Source organism: Arachis hypogaea, chromosome 19 (assembly GCF_003086295.3).
Source record: "Arachis hypogaea cultivar Tifrunner chromosome 19, arahy.Tifrunner.gnm2.J5K5, whole genome shotgun sequence".
NCBI classification, from domain to species: Eukaryota; Viridiplantae; Streptophyta; class Magnoliopsida; order Fabales; family Fabaceae; genus Arachis; species Arachis hypogaea.
The window spans coordinates 31,946,745-31,959,857 of NC_092054.1; the positions used below are offsets into that span (position 1 = coordinate 31,946,745).

The 13,113-nt window shown below is 37.9% G+C and overlaps 1 non-coding gene across 1 annotated transcript; it reads right to left on the minus strand.

Annotated features, from left to right (window-relative positions):
* Positions 1-911: 911 nt before the first annotated feature.
* Positions 912-1,019, minus strand: LOC112780438 (small nucleolar RNA R71). Its single transcript, XR_003191275.1, has one exon. It is a non-coding gene; the product is annotated as a small nucleolar RNA R71 (small nucleolar RNA).
* Positions 1,020-13,113: the final 12,094 nt, after the last annotated feature.

Sequence of the window (13,113 nt, forward strand, 5' to 3'; positions counted from 1 at the left end):
TAACTAATTCTCTCTCTCTAATTTTCGAAAATCACTAACCTCTTTTTCAAAATTCCTTTTTAATTAACTATTTGTTTTAAATTCTAATTTAATTTAATTTAATTTTTCTTTTTTTAAAACTTTCAAATTTTAACTTCAAATTTTAAATTAAAAATAAAAATATTTTTATTTTATTTTATTTTATTTTCAAATTCTTCCATCTCTCATCCTCTTCTAATTATTTATTTATCTACTAACACTTCTCTTCTTCTCAAAAATTTGAACCCTCTCCCTCTTTCTGTGTTCGAATTCTCTTTTTTTTTTCTTATACTCATATAAGAAATCTCTATACTATGACATAGAGGATTCCATATTTTCTTTTCTGTTCTCTTCTTTTTCATATGAGCAGGAACAAGGATAAGAACATTCTTGTTGAAGCTGATCCTGAACCTGAAAGGACTCTGAAGAGGAAGCTAAGGGAAGCTAAAGCACAACTCTCTGGAGAAAATCTGACAGAAATTTTTGAAAAAGAAGGAGACATGACCGAAAATAATAACAATGCAAGGAAGATGCTTGGTAACTTTACTGCACCAAATTCCAACTTCCATGGAAGAAACATCTCAATCCCTGCCATTGGAGCAAACAATTTTGAGCTAAAGCCTCAATTAGTTTCTCTGATGCAACAGAATTGCAAGTTTCATGGACTTCCATCAGAAGATCCTTTTCAGTTCTTAACTGAATTCTTGTAGATCTGTGATACTGTTAAGATTAATGGGGTTGATCCCGAGGTCTACAGGCTTATGCTTTTCCCGTTTGCTGTAAGAGACAGAGGTAGAATATGGTTGGACTCTCAACCTAAAGATAGCCTGAACTCTTGGGATAAACTGGTCACGGCTTTCTTAGCCAAGTTCTTTCCTCCTCAAAAGCTTAGCAAACTTAGAGTGGATGTTCAAACCTTCAAACAGAAAGAAGGTGAATCCCTCTATGAAGCTTGGGAGAGATACAAGCAACTGACCAAAAAGTGTCCTTCTGACATGCTTTCAGAATAGACCATCTTGAATATATTCTATGATGGTGTGTCTGAATTATCTAAGATGTCATTGGACCATTCTACAGGTGGATCCATTCACCTAAAGAAAACGCCTGCAGAAACTCAAGAACTCATTTACATGGTTGCAAATAACCAGTTCATGTACACTTCTGAAAGGAATCCTGTGAGTAATGGGACGCCTCAGAGGAAGGAAGTTCTTGAAATTGATACTCTGAATGCCATATTGGCTCAGAATAAAGTATTAACTCAGCAAGTCAATATGATTTCTCAGAGTCTGAATGGATTGCAAGCTGCATCCAACAGTACTAAAGAAGCATCTTCTGACGAAGAAGCTTATGATCCTGAGAACCCTGCAATAGCAGAGGTGAATTACATGGGAGAACCCTATGGAAACACCTATAATCCTTCATGGAGAAATCATCCAAATTTCTCATGGAAGGACCAACAGAAGCCTCAACAAGGCTTTAATAATGGTGGAAAAAACAGGTTTAGCAATAGCAAGCCTTTTCCATCATCTTCTCAGCAAAACAGAGAATTCTGAGCAGAGTCTCTCTAACTTAGCAACCATAGTCTCTGATCTATCCAAAACCACTCTCAGTTTCATGAATGAGGCACAGTCCTCTATCAAAAATCTGGAGGCACAAGTGGGTCAGCTGAGTAAGAAAATCACTAAAACTCCTCCTAGTACTCTCCCAGGAAATACAGAAGAAAATCCAAAAAGAGAGTGCAAGGCCATTGATTTGACCATCATGGCCGAACCTACAAGGGAAGAGGGGGACGTGAATCCCAATGAGGAAGACCTCATGGGATGTCCTCTGGACACTAAGGGGTTCCTCAATGAGGACCTGAAGGAATTTGAGACTCATACAGAGACCATAGAGATTCCATTCAACTCACTTCTACCCTTCATGAGCTCTGATGAGCATTCTTCCTCTGAAGAGGATGAAGACATTACTGAAGAGCAAGTTTCTAAGTACCTTGATGCAATCATGAAGCTGAATGCCAAATTATTTGGTAATGAGATTTGGGAAGATGAACCTCCCTTGCTCACCAATGAACTGAATGCATTGGATAGGCAGAAATTACCTCAAAAAAAATAGGATCCTGGTAAATTCTTAATACCCTGTACCATAGGCACCGTGACCTTTGAGAAGGCTCTGTGTGACCTGGAGTCAGGTATTAACCTTATGCCACTCTCTGTAATGGAGAAACTTGGGATCTTTGAGGTGCAAGCTGCCAGAATCTCATTAGAGATGGCAGACAACTCAAGAAAACAGGCTTATGGATTAGTAGAGGACTTGTTAGTAAAGGTTGAAGGCCTTTACATGCCTGCTGATTTCATAATCCTAGACACTGGGAAGGATGAGGATGAATCCATCATCCTTGGAAGACCCTTCCTAGCCATAGCAAAAGCTGTGATTGATGTGGACAGAGGAGAGTTGGTCCTTCAACTAAATGAGGACTACCTTGTATTTAAGACTCAAGGTTCTCCTTCTGTAACCATGGAGAGAAAGTATGAAAAGCTTCTCTCACTGCAGAGTCAACCAAAGCCCCCACAGTCAAACTCTAAGTTTGGTGTTGGGAGGTCCCAACGAAGCTCTGAACATCTGTGAGGCTCCATGAGAGCTCACTGTCAAGCTATTGACTTTAAAGAAGCGCTTGTTGGGAGGCAACCCAATGTTATTTAATTATATCTATTTATTTTCCATTGCTATTTTATGTTTTCTTTAGGTTGATGATCATGTGAAGTCACAAAAACTACTAAAAAATAAAAAATAGAATGAAAAAATAGCATTAAAAGCAGCACACCCTGGAGGAAGAGCATTCTGGCGTTTAAACGCCAGAAACAAGCATCTGTCTGGCATTTAACGCCAGAAACAAGCATCAAGCTGGCGTTTAACGCCAGAAACAAGCATCAACCTGGCGTAAACACCAGAAACAGGCTACATTTGGGCGTTTAACGCCAAAAACTGGTAGCAGTCTGGCGTTAAACGCCAGTATTGCATACAGAGGGCGTTTTGCACGCCTAAATGGTGTAGGGATGAGAAATCCTTGACACCTCAGGATCTGTGGACCCCACAGGATCTCCACCTACCCCACCTCTTCTTCTTTCCTCTTCACACCTTTTCATAACTCTCTTCCCTAAATACCCTTCACCAATCACCTCCACACCTCTTCCCTAAATACCCTTAACCAATCACATCCATCCACTCTTCCCCATAAACCTCACCTACCTCCAAAATTCAAATTCTTTTCCCTCCCAAACCCAACCCTAATGGTCGAAACCTACCCACCTACCACACCCTATATAAACCCCTCAACACTACTCCATTTACACACATTAAAACCACCACTTCTCCCCTTTGGCCAAATACACCTTCTCCCTCTATCTCCTTCATTTTCTTCTTCTTCTACTACTTTCTTTCTTCTTTTGCTCGAGGACGAGCAAACCTTTTAAGTTTGGTGTGGTAAAAGCATTACTTTTTGTTTTTCCATAACCATCAATGGCACCTAAGGCCAGAGAAATCTCAAGAAAGAGGAAAGGGAAGGCAATTGCTTCCACCTCTGAGTCATGGGAGATGGAGAGATTCATCTCAAAGGTCCATCAAGACCACTTCTATGAAGTTGTGGCCAAGAAGAAGGTGATCCCTGAGGTCCCTTTTAAGCTCAAAAGAGCGAATATCCAGAGATCCGACAAGAGATTAGAAGAAGAGGATGGGAAGTTCTCTCTAATCCTATTCAACAAGTCGGGATCTTAATGGTTCAAGAGTTCTATAAAAATGCATGGATCACTAGGAACCAGGATTAAAGTAGGAACCCGAATCCAAAGAATTGGCTTACAATGGTTCGGGGGAAATACTTAGATTTCAGTCCGGAAAATGTAAGGTTGGCGTTCAACTTGCCAATGATGCAAGAAAACGCACTCCCCTACACTAGAAGGGTCAACTTTGATCAAAGGTTGGACCAAGTCCTCATGGACATATGTGTGGAAAGAGCTCAATGGAAAGTGGACTCAAGAGGCAAGTCGGTTCAATTGAGAAGACCGGACCTTAAGCCTGTGGCTAGAGGATGGTTGGAGTTCATTCAACGCTCAATTATTCCTACTAGCAACCGGTCTGAAGTTACTGTAGACCGGGCCATCATGATCCATAGTATCATGATTGGGGAGGAAGTGGAAGTTCATGAGATTATACCTCAAGAACTCTACAAGGTGGCTGACAAGTCCTCCACTTTGGCAAGGTTAGCCTTTCTTCACCTCATTTGCCACCTCTACAACTCGGCTGGGATTGACATAGAGGGAGATATCCTCATTGATGAGGACAAGACCATCACTAAGAAAAGGATGGAGCAAACAAGAGATCATGGACCTCAACAAGAGCATGAGGAAATTCCTCACCATGAAATCCCTGAGATGCCTCAAGGGAAGCACTTCCCTCCACAAAACTATTGGGAGCAAACCAACACCTCCCTAGTAGTGAATAGAAAAAGCTTGCAAAAAAAAAAAAGAGAAAAGAAAATTGGCAAAAAAAAAAAAAAGAAAAAGAAAAAGCAAGCAGAAAAAACCAAAAGCTCTTTAAACCAAAAGGCAAAAGCAAAAAGCCAGTAACCCTTTAAACCAAAAGGCAAGGGTAATAAAAGGGATCCAAGGCTTTGAGCATCAGTGGATAGAAGGGCCCAAAGGAATGAAATCCTGGCCTAAGCGGCTAAACCAAGCTGTCCCTAACCATGTGCTTGTGGCATGAAGGTGTCAAGCAAAAAGCTTGAGACTGAGCGGTTAAAGTCAAGGTCCAAAGCAAAAAAAAGAGAGTGTGCTTAAGAACCCTGGACACCTATAACTGGGGACTCTAGCAAAGCTGAGTCACAATCTGAAAAGGTTCACCCAGTTATATGTCTGTGGCATTTATGTATCCGGTGGTAATACTAAAAAATAAAGTGCTTAGGGCCACGACCAAGACTCATAAAGTAGCTGTGTTCAAGAATCAACATACTGAACTAGGAGAATCAATAACACTATCTAAATTCTAAGTTCCTATAGATGCCAAAACTGTTCAGAGGCAAAAAGCTACTAGTCCCACTCATCTGATTGGAGCTAAGTTTCATTGATATTTGGAATTTATAGTATATTCTCTTTTTTTATCCTATTTGATTTTCAGTTGCTTGGGGACAAGCAACAATTTAAGTTTGGTGTCGTGATGAGCGGATAATTTATACGCCCTTTGACATTGTTTTTACATAGTTTTTAGTATGATTTAGTTAGTTTTTAATATATTTTTATTATTTTTTAAATAAAAATTACATTTCTGGACTTTACTATGAGTTTGTGTATTTTTCTATGATTTTAGGTATTTTCTGGTTGAAATTGAGGGACTTGAGCAAAAATCTGATTTAGAGGCTGAAGAAGGACTGCAGATGCTGTTGGATTTTGACCTCCCTGCACTCAAAGTGGAATTTCTGGAGCTAAAGAAGTCCAAATGGAGCTATCTCAACTGATTTTGAAAGTAGACATCCAGGGCTTTCCAGCAATATATAATAGTCCATACTTTGCCCAAGTTTAGATGATGCAAACTGGTGTTTAACGCTAGCTTTCTGCCTTATTCTGGCGTTAAACGCCAGAAACAAGTTGCAAAGTAGAGTTAAACGCCAGAAACAAGTTACAAACTAACGTTCAACTCCAAGAAAGACCTCTACATATGAAAGCTTCAATGCTCAGCCGAAGCACACACCAAGTGGGCTCGGAAGTAGATTTCTGCATCATTTACTCATTTCTGTAAACCCTAGTAACTAGTTTAGTATAAATAGGACTTTTTACTATTGTATTTACATCTTCGGATCATCTCTGGAACACATTATGTAACTTTTACGTTCTGAGACCTCCATGGGAGCCTGGCCACTCGGCCATGTCTAACCTATTTTCACTTATGTATTTTTAACGGTAGAGTTTCTACACACCATAGATTAAGGTGTGGAGCTCTGCTGTTCCTCATGAATTTATGCAAAGTACTATTGTTTTTCTATTCAACTCAAGCCTATTTCTTCTCTAAGATATTCATTCGCACACAAGAACATGATGAATGTGATGATTATGTGACGCTCATCATCATTCTCACTTATGAACGCGTGCCTGACAACCACTTCCGTTCTACATGCAAACAAGCTTGAATGTGTATCTCTTAGCCTCTTGATCGTGAGATCAGAGTCTTCATGGTATAGACTAGAACTATTGGCGGCCATTCTTGAGATTCGGAAAGTCTAAACCTTTTCTGTGGTATTCCGAGTAGGATCTGGGAAGGGATGGCTGTGACGAGCTTCAAACTCGCGAGTGCTGGGTGTAGTGACAGACGCAAAAGGATTACTGAATCCTATTCTAGCATGATCGAGAACCGACAGATGATTAGCCGTGCGGTGACAGCGCATTTTGGACCATTTTCACTGAGAGGACGGGAAGTAGCCATTGACAACGGTGATGCCCAACATACAGCTTGCCATAGAAAGGAGTATGAAGGATTGGATGAAAGCAGTAGGAAAGCAGAGGTTCAGAATGGATAAAAGCATCTCCATACGCTTATCTGAAATTCTCACCAATGAATTACATAAGTATTTCTATCCTATTTTATATTTTAATTATATTTTAATTATTAAAACTCTATAACCATTTGAATCTGCCTGACTGAGATTTACAAGGTGACCATAGCTTGCTTCAAGCCGACAATCTCCGTGGGATTGACCCTTACTCACGTAAGGTTTATTACTTGGACGACCCAGTGCACTTGCTGGTTAGTTGTGCGAAGTTGTGAAGAAAAACTAAGATTATGAACGTACGTATTAAGTTTTCAGCACCGTTACCAAGGAATGAACGATCACGATTTCGTGCACCAATAGAGTAGAATTAGGGTATTTCATTAGACGCCAACATTTCTTGCCCAATAAGGCCAAATTTTGTGCCCTTAGGTCCTTGATCCCCAACCCTCCATCTTTCTTCGGTCTCATCATTGTGTCCCATTTAATCCAAACCATTCTTCGTTCTACGCCTTTTTGACCCCACCAAAATTACGCGAGCATGCTATGAATCTTAGTCAACAGCGTGTCCGGGAGTTTGAAACAAGAGAGTGTATAAATAGGAATCGCCTCCCCCACCGCTCTCAATAGCGTGTGTCTACCACCTGGTGACAATAGACTTCTATTCCAACCCATAATCCTCTTTTGAACTTTATCCTTGATAGCTCCAAAGGTTGCTTTCTTTGATTTTTGGACTATAGAGAGCAGCCCCAGGTATTTGTCTTATGCTCCGATATGTTCAATATTTAGTGTCTGAGCAATTGCTAGTCTTGTGTTCTGAGGAGTGTTGTGACTGAAAAAGATGGCCGACTTATTCAAATTGACTTTTTGCCCACTGAAACCCTCATAGATCTCTAGCAATTCTAGAATACTTTGGCTTGTAATAGGTGCGCTCTTGCAAAAAAGGATTGAATCATTAGCAAACAAAAGGTGATTAACTGTTTGGCATCTCCGATTAACTTGAACTCCTTGAATTAATCTGTTTTGCTCTGCCTTGTGTAGCAAGAAGGAAAGTCCTTCTGCACAAAAAATAAAGAGATATGGAGATAGGGGTCACCCTGTCGGATGCCCCTATTTGGCCTAAAATAGCCAAAAGGTTGACCTTCCACAACAACATAGTAAGAAACAGTCATTACCAATTCCTTAATCCAGTTAATCCATTTAGCATCAAAGCCCAGCTTATCCATAATATACCATAAGAAATGCCATTCAACCCTATCATAAGCCTTGCTCATGTCTAGTTTTATAGCAATCTCATGCTCTGCCCCACTTCTCTTATTTTTCAAATAGTGCATACATTCATGGACAATTAGAATATTATCTGAAATGAGTCTACCTTTGAGAAACGCACTTTGATTTGAGCTTATAATTTTATTCATAATACCTTGTAATCGGTGCACCATAACTTTAGAAATAATTTTATACATAACTGAAGACAAACTGATCGGTCGTACCTGAGTCATGTCACTGGCATATGGCACATTCGGAATCAAACAAATTTGAGTATGATTGAAACTTTTTAGAATTTTGCCACTTTGAAAGAAACTGCTCACTGCCTTAAAAACGTCACCTCCAACTATATCCCAGAAAAAGTAAAAAAACTTACCTGTAAACCCGTCATCACTAGGAGCACTCTGAGCATGAACACTAATTGTAGCTCTTTTGACCTCGTCCATAGTTACCGGCCTTTGGAGCCTGCGATTTATGGAAGCTGTAACCTTAGGCTCCAAATCCTCTAAGTATGGATTCGGATCAGCCGAACAAGAAAAAGTAAAAATATCGCAAAAGTAGTCTTCAGCTACCTTTGCAATATCCTCCGGTTTCGATGCAATCTCATTGTCCCTCCCTACTAATCTCCAAATTCTGTTCCTTCGCACCCTTGATTGAAATTTCTGGTGAAAGAATCTAGTGTTCTGATCTCCTTCTTTTAGCCACTTGACTTTAGATTTTTCTCGCCAATAGCTCTCTTCTTTCAAATATGCCAGCTCCAACTTCTCCTCCAAACTGGTACCTCCTCTCCCCTATTGATTCCAGCCACCCGCAACTCCTCTAGTTTAGCTTGAAGGTCCTCAATTTCTTTTCGGGAGTTTGCTTAGTGAGTTTTCTGCCATTGAACTAGTCTATGTCTACAATCTTTCAACTTTTGGGCCAAGGAGAACATACCCGAGCCTACAACTTCCATTCTCCACACTTCACTGACAATTCTCTTGACATCTTCTTCTCTACACCAACTTTCCTGGTATTTAAAACGCCTTTTACTATGCCAGGATTGAGGTTTGGTTTCCATCAAGATTGGAGCATGATCTGAGCCTGACTTTGTGAGCCTGTGCACCACTGCATTCGGAAACTTCAGCTTCCATCCCATCCCAACTAAATAGCGGTCAAGCCTCTCCTTCACTAAATCCTCTCCTTGTCTTCGATTTGTCCACGTGAAAGGGCGCCCCACCATTCCAATATCCACTAATTCGTTACTGTCAATAAAATTAGTGAATATTGCAATAGTGGTTGCTGATTTTTGGCCTCCACCCTCTTTTCCGTTTAGCTTGTTATAGCACTAAAATCGCCTGCTATTACCACTTTTTCTTCCAGGTGTTGACTCATTGTTGTAAGCTCCTCAAACTGTAAGGATCGAATTTGTTCCGAACAACTCAAATGGACACCAATGAACACCCATACCTCACTACTTCCGACTTTCTTACTTTCGGCTGCGACAAAGAATTCTCCACTGTTAATAATTTGAACGTTGATACCGTCCTTCCAAGCTAGCACAAGTCCTCCTGCCACTCCTGCCGGGTTAACAATATGATAGCTTTCGTAGCCGCATACCCAAAGTTTTGCTTCCACCTGTCGAGATTGGTTCTTTGTTTCACTTATAAACACAATCTCGGGGGGAGTGGGATTTACAGATCCCTTTTAGGGTGTGAATTGTCGAGATCTCCCCAAACCCCAACAATTCCAAACTATAGTTCTCATGGCGCCTTGGGTGCCATTTGTAGGCTGACACCCTCCACCATCTGTTCAACTACATTTTCATCCTCTGTTCTTACTTTCTTTGTAGATCCTTCAGCTATACCACTCATCAACCTTATTTTGGATTCACTTTTAGTATCTGACCCTCCAGCACCTTGTCTTGCTAAGCTTTTTCACTTCCTACCTTTCTCTGTGGTGAGACACTGCCCAATAGAGAATTGCATAAGCTGCCCTTCATCCTCTTTGGCATTGGACTGACCAGCTATGATAACCTCCATGCATTCTGTTCTAGAATTGGCTGATTGAGGTGACTCATGTGCTGCCCTGTTACCAGTGTCTTGTGGTGTCAAACTTTGTTTTCCTTCTTGCATTGACATCCCTGCAAATTCTTCCAATAAGTAGTTTAAGACCGGTTTTTCTTACATTGAGTGGCCTTATTCTGATTTTGGGTTGAGTTATTGAATGTTCTTTCTCCTTTAGAGTAGATTCGCGTTCCCACTTGGCTGGCTTTAACCCATTCGCCAATGTCATCCTCTTTTACCATATCACTCTCTGTGTCCTTCAGCAGATCATGGCAGTTTTTCACCTCGTGCCCCAATTTTGCGCAATAGGTACAGAACTTTCTAAGTCTCTCATAGCGCAATGCTACTCCTACCTCCTTTTTATTAGGTCCTTCCACTATTAACTGATCCCTAACTTGCCTGGCAGCATCAATATTGATTTTGGCCTACACAATTCTAGTTTTTCTGTCCCACATCTGAAATTTACCTACCTCCAACACTGTGCCAAGTCTCTCTCCCAATTTATGTCCAACTTCGAGGGTTTTAAACGATTCTGGCAAACCCCAAAATTGAATCCAAACTGAAAAATTGGAAATAATCTCTTCATCACAGTTCTGATCTTCCTTCCATCTCTTGACGTGGAGCACATAATCTTTGAATAGCCATGGAGAACCACGTTCAACACGCAAGACATCCACTTCTTTATTAAAAAAGAATTTGAAGAAATTGTCCCCTTTGTCACTCACGCTAAATCCTTCCGGGTTTCCCCATATAGCCTTTAAAGCATTCCCCATGGTTCCAATTGAGAAGGTTTTGGAAGCAAAGAGTCTACCATAGAGACTATTGGAGCAAGTGTTAATACCTTCTGATATATCTGCCTCTTCCAGTAGAATCACATTCCTACCTCCTTTCCAGTTGTCTTTCTCGATCCGATCTTCATTCCTCTTTGTCTCAGCCATGCAGATTATGTAGACTTGTATTGAGATTTAATTGACATTGACAATGTAGCCTTAACGACAGTAGAAACTCCATTAAGAAACCTTAACAGAGCACTAAAAAATCCTAACAGAGCACTAAATATAACTTTTAATAAATAAAATAAATTATTGTATTAAAGTAGTTCTTTTAAAATTTTAAAGAAAATAATTAATATAAATTAAATATTTCAATAAATGTGAACCCCATCAACTATGGGTCATATATATGTAATAAATATATTGGCCAAAATACTGAAATAGTGTGATTTGTTATTTATTATGAAAACGCCAAAAAGCTTCTCAAAATAATAAAAGATATATGTAAATACAACCAGAGTAAAGTATCGTTTTTGTCCCCAACGTTTGGGGTAAGTCCTATTTGTGTCCCTAACGTTTAAATCGTCTTATTTGTATCCTTAACGTTTATAAAAGTGATTCAATGTTATCCTACTATCAATTATACTAACAAATCAGATTATATTTTTCAATTATTCTCACTTGGATGTATTTATTCTCAATTAGGTCTCACTTGGATTTGTTCGATTTTAATATTATATCCACTATTTGTATTTAGATTCAATTATGTCCCTAGAAAAGTGAATTATGTAAATGTTGTATGAATTAGTTTCAACATTTGATGAGCTATTTTTCGGAGTAGATCATCGATTCTATCCTAGACGTGTATTCTAACTTCAAGAAGAGATTTTTAAAACTCAAACTAAAGCACTCATGATATGTAATTGACGGCAGAATAACATTGAATCACTTTTACAAACGTTAGGGATACAAATAGGACGATTTAAACGTTAGGACACAAATAAGATTTACCCCAAATGTTGGGAACAAAAACGATACTTTACTCATACAACAATGCTAGGGAACGAAGATGGTACCAGCAAAAAATCAGCCAAATGCTTCTGGGTGAATCCAAAAATTCTATGTGAATGGTGCTTATACTAGGCATTAGGATGTTTTTTCTACTAAGTATCAGAATATTTCTTTTTCATACTAAATGGATGTTCTTTTATATATTTTATAAATTTTTTTATATACTAAGAATTGGGATTGTTGGAAATTCCGTGATCTCCGCCTCTATTTCTCCAACGTATCATTCAGAATTTTAATTTAGGGTGAGAAGCAATTAATATCAAATATTATAAATTAAAAACAAATAAAATTAATTAAATATAATTATAAATTAATTAAGTTGTTTACTTTTTGACTGATCACCTCTTAGTTCCATATACTTTTCCATGAAAATATTAACATAATATACTTGTCCTTTGCACTGACAAATTTGTACGTGCAGAAGTAGAAGTAAATGCGTAAGCGCTTGGAAGCAGCAAGCAGGTATAGTGTTACAATAAATATAGGTGAAGTTCTCAATTTTTTTAGTAAAATATAATTTTTTTATTTTATATTTTTAAATAAAATTAAAAAAATATGTAAAAAAAATATTGAATAATAAAAAATTATACTTTACTAAACAATTGAAAAAAATTAAAAGAATTCACTTCCAATAAAAATTTGTACAAAATTATAATATTTTTATACCATTTTTTCTGTCGATAATACTAAAAAAAATTTAAATTTATTTTATTTAATATTTATTTATTACAGAATATATTAAATAAATATTAAATTTTATTAATTTTTTAATATTTTTAGTTATCAAACAATTTTTTTTACCCTGAAATATTCATCTTAGCTTAACTATATTGCAGTTCATGGCTAAATAAAAAAACTCAGTTGACTATTCAATAGTATTTTTATAATTAATTCCCCCATTAGTGGTTTTATAATTATTATTAACGACGTAAATTATTTTTTTTATTTCTAAGGTTTGTTATAAAATTTAAAGTTATTCTCAACATTTAATTTAATTTAATTTTATTTTTAACATTTAAAATAAATTTTAATTTTATTTCTCTCTTTTAAATCTATTAAATTATTTGTTTTTTTTTCTTAAAAAAATTTTGCTTTATGAAATTGACTATCTCAAAAGAGGAGCATATGGTTTTAGGTAGGACTGTCATCATTGATGTTATTATTAAATTCTGTTTAATTGAATTGTTGTTGATATGGTCACCATTAATACAAGCTATAACTCGGCCTCATAACCGTTACTGACCATCACCATAACTCGCCATTTTGTCGTTATTGCTCGGCCCTTATGAGCTATAACTCGGTGGCGTTAATATTACCATAACCGACGTCCCAAACGGAAAGATAAAATCGGTTACGAAACCGATTTTATTACCTACAATGTAACGGACGAACATATTTCTATAAAAGGAAG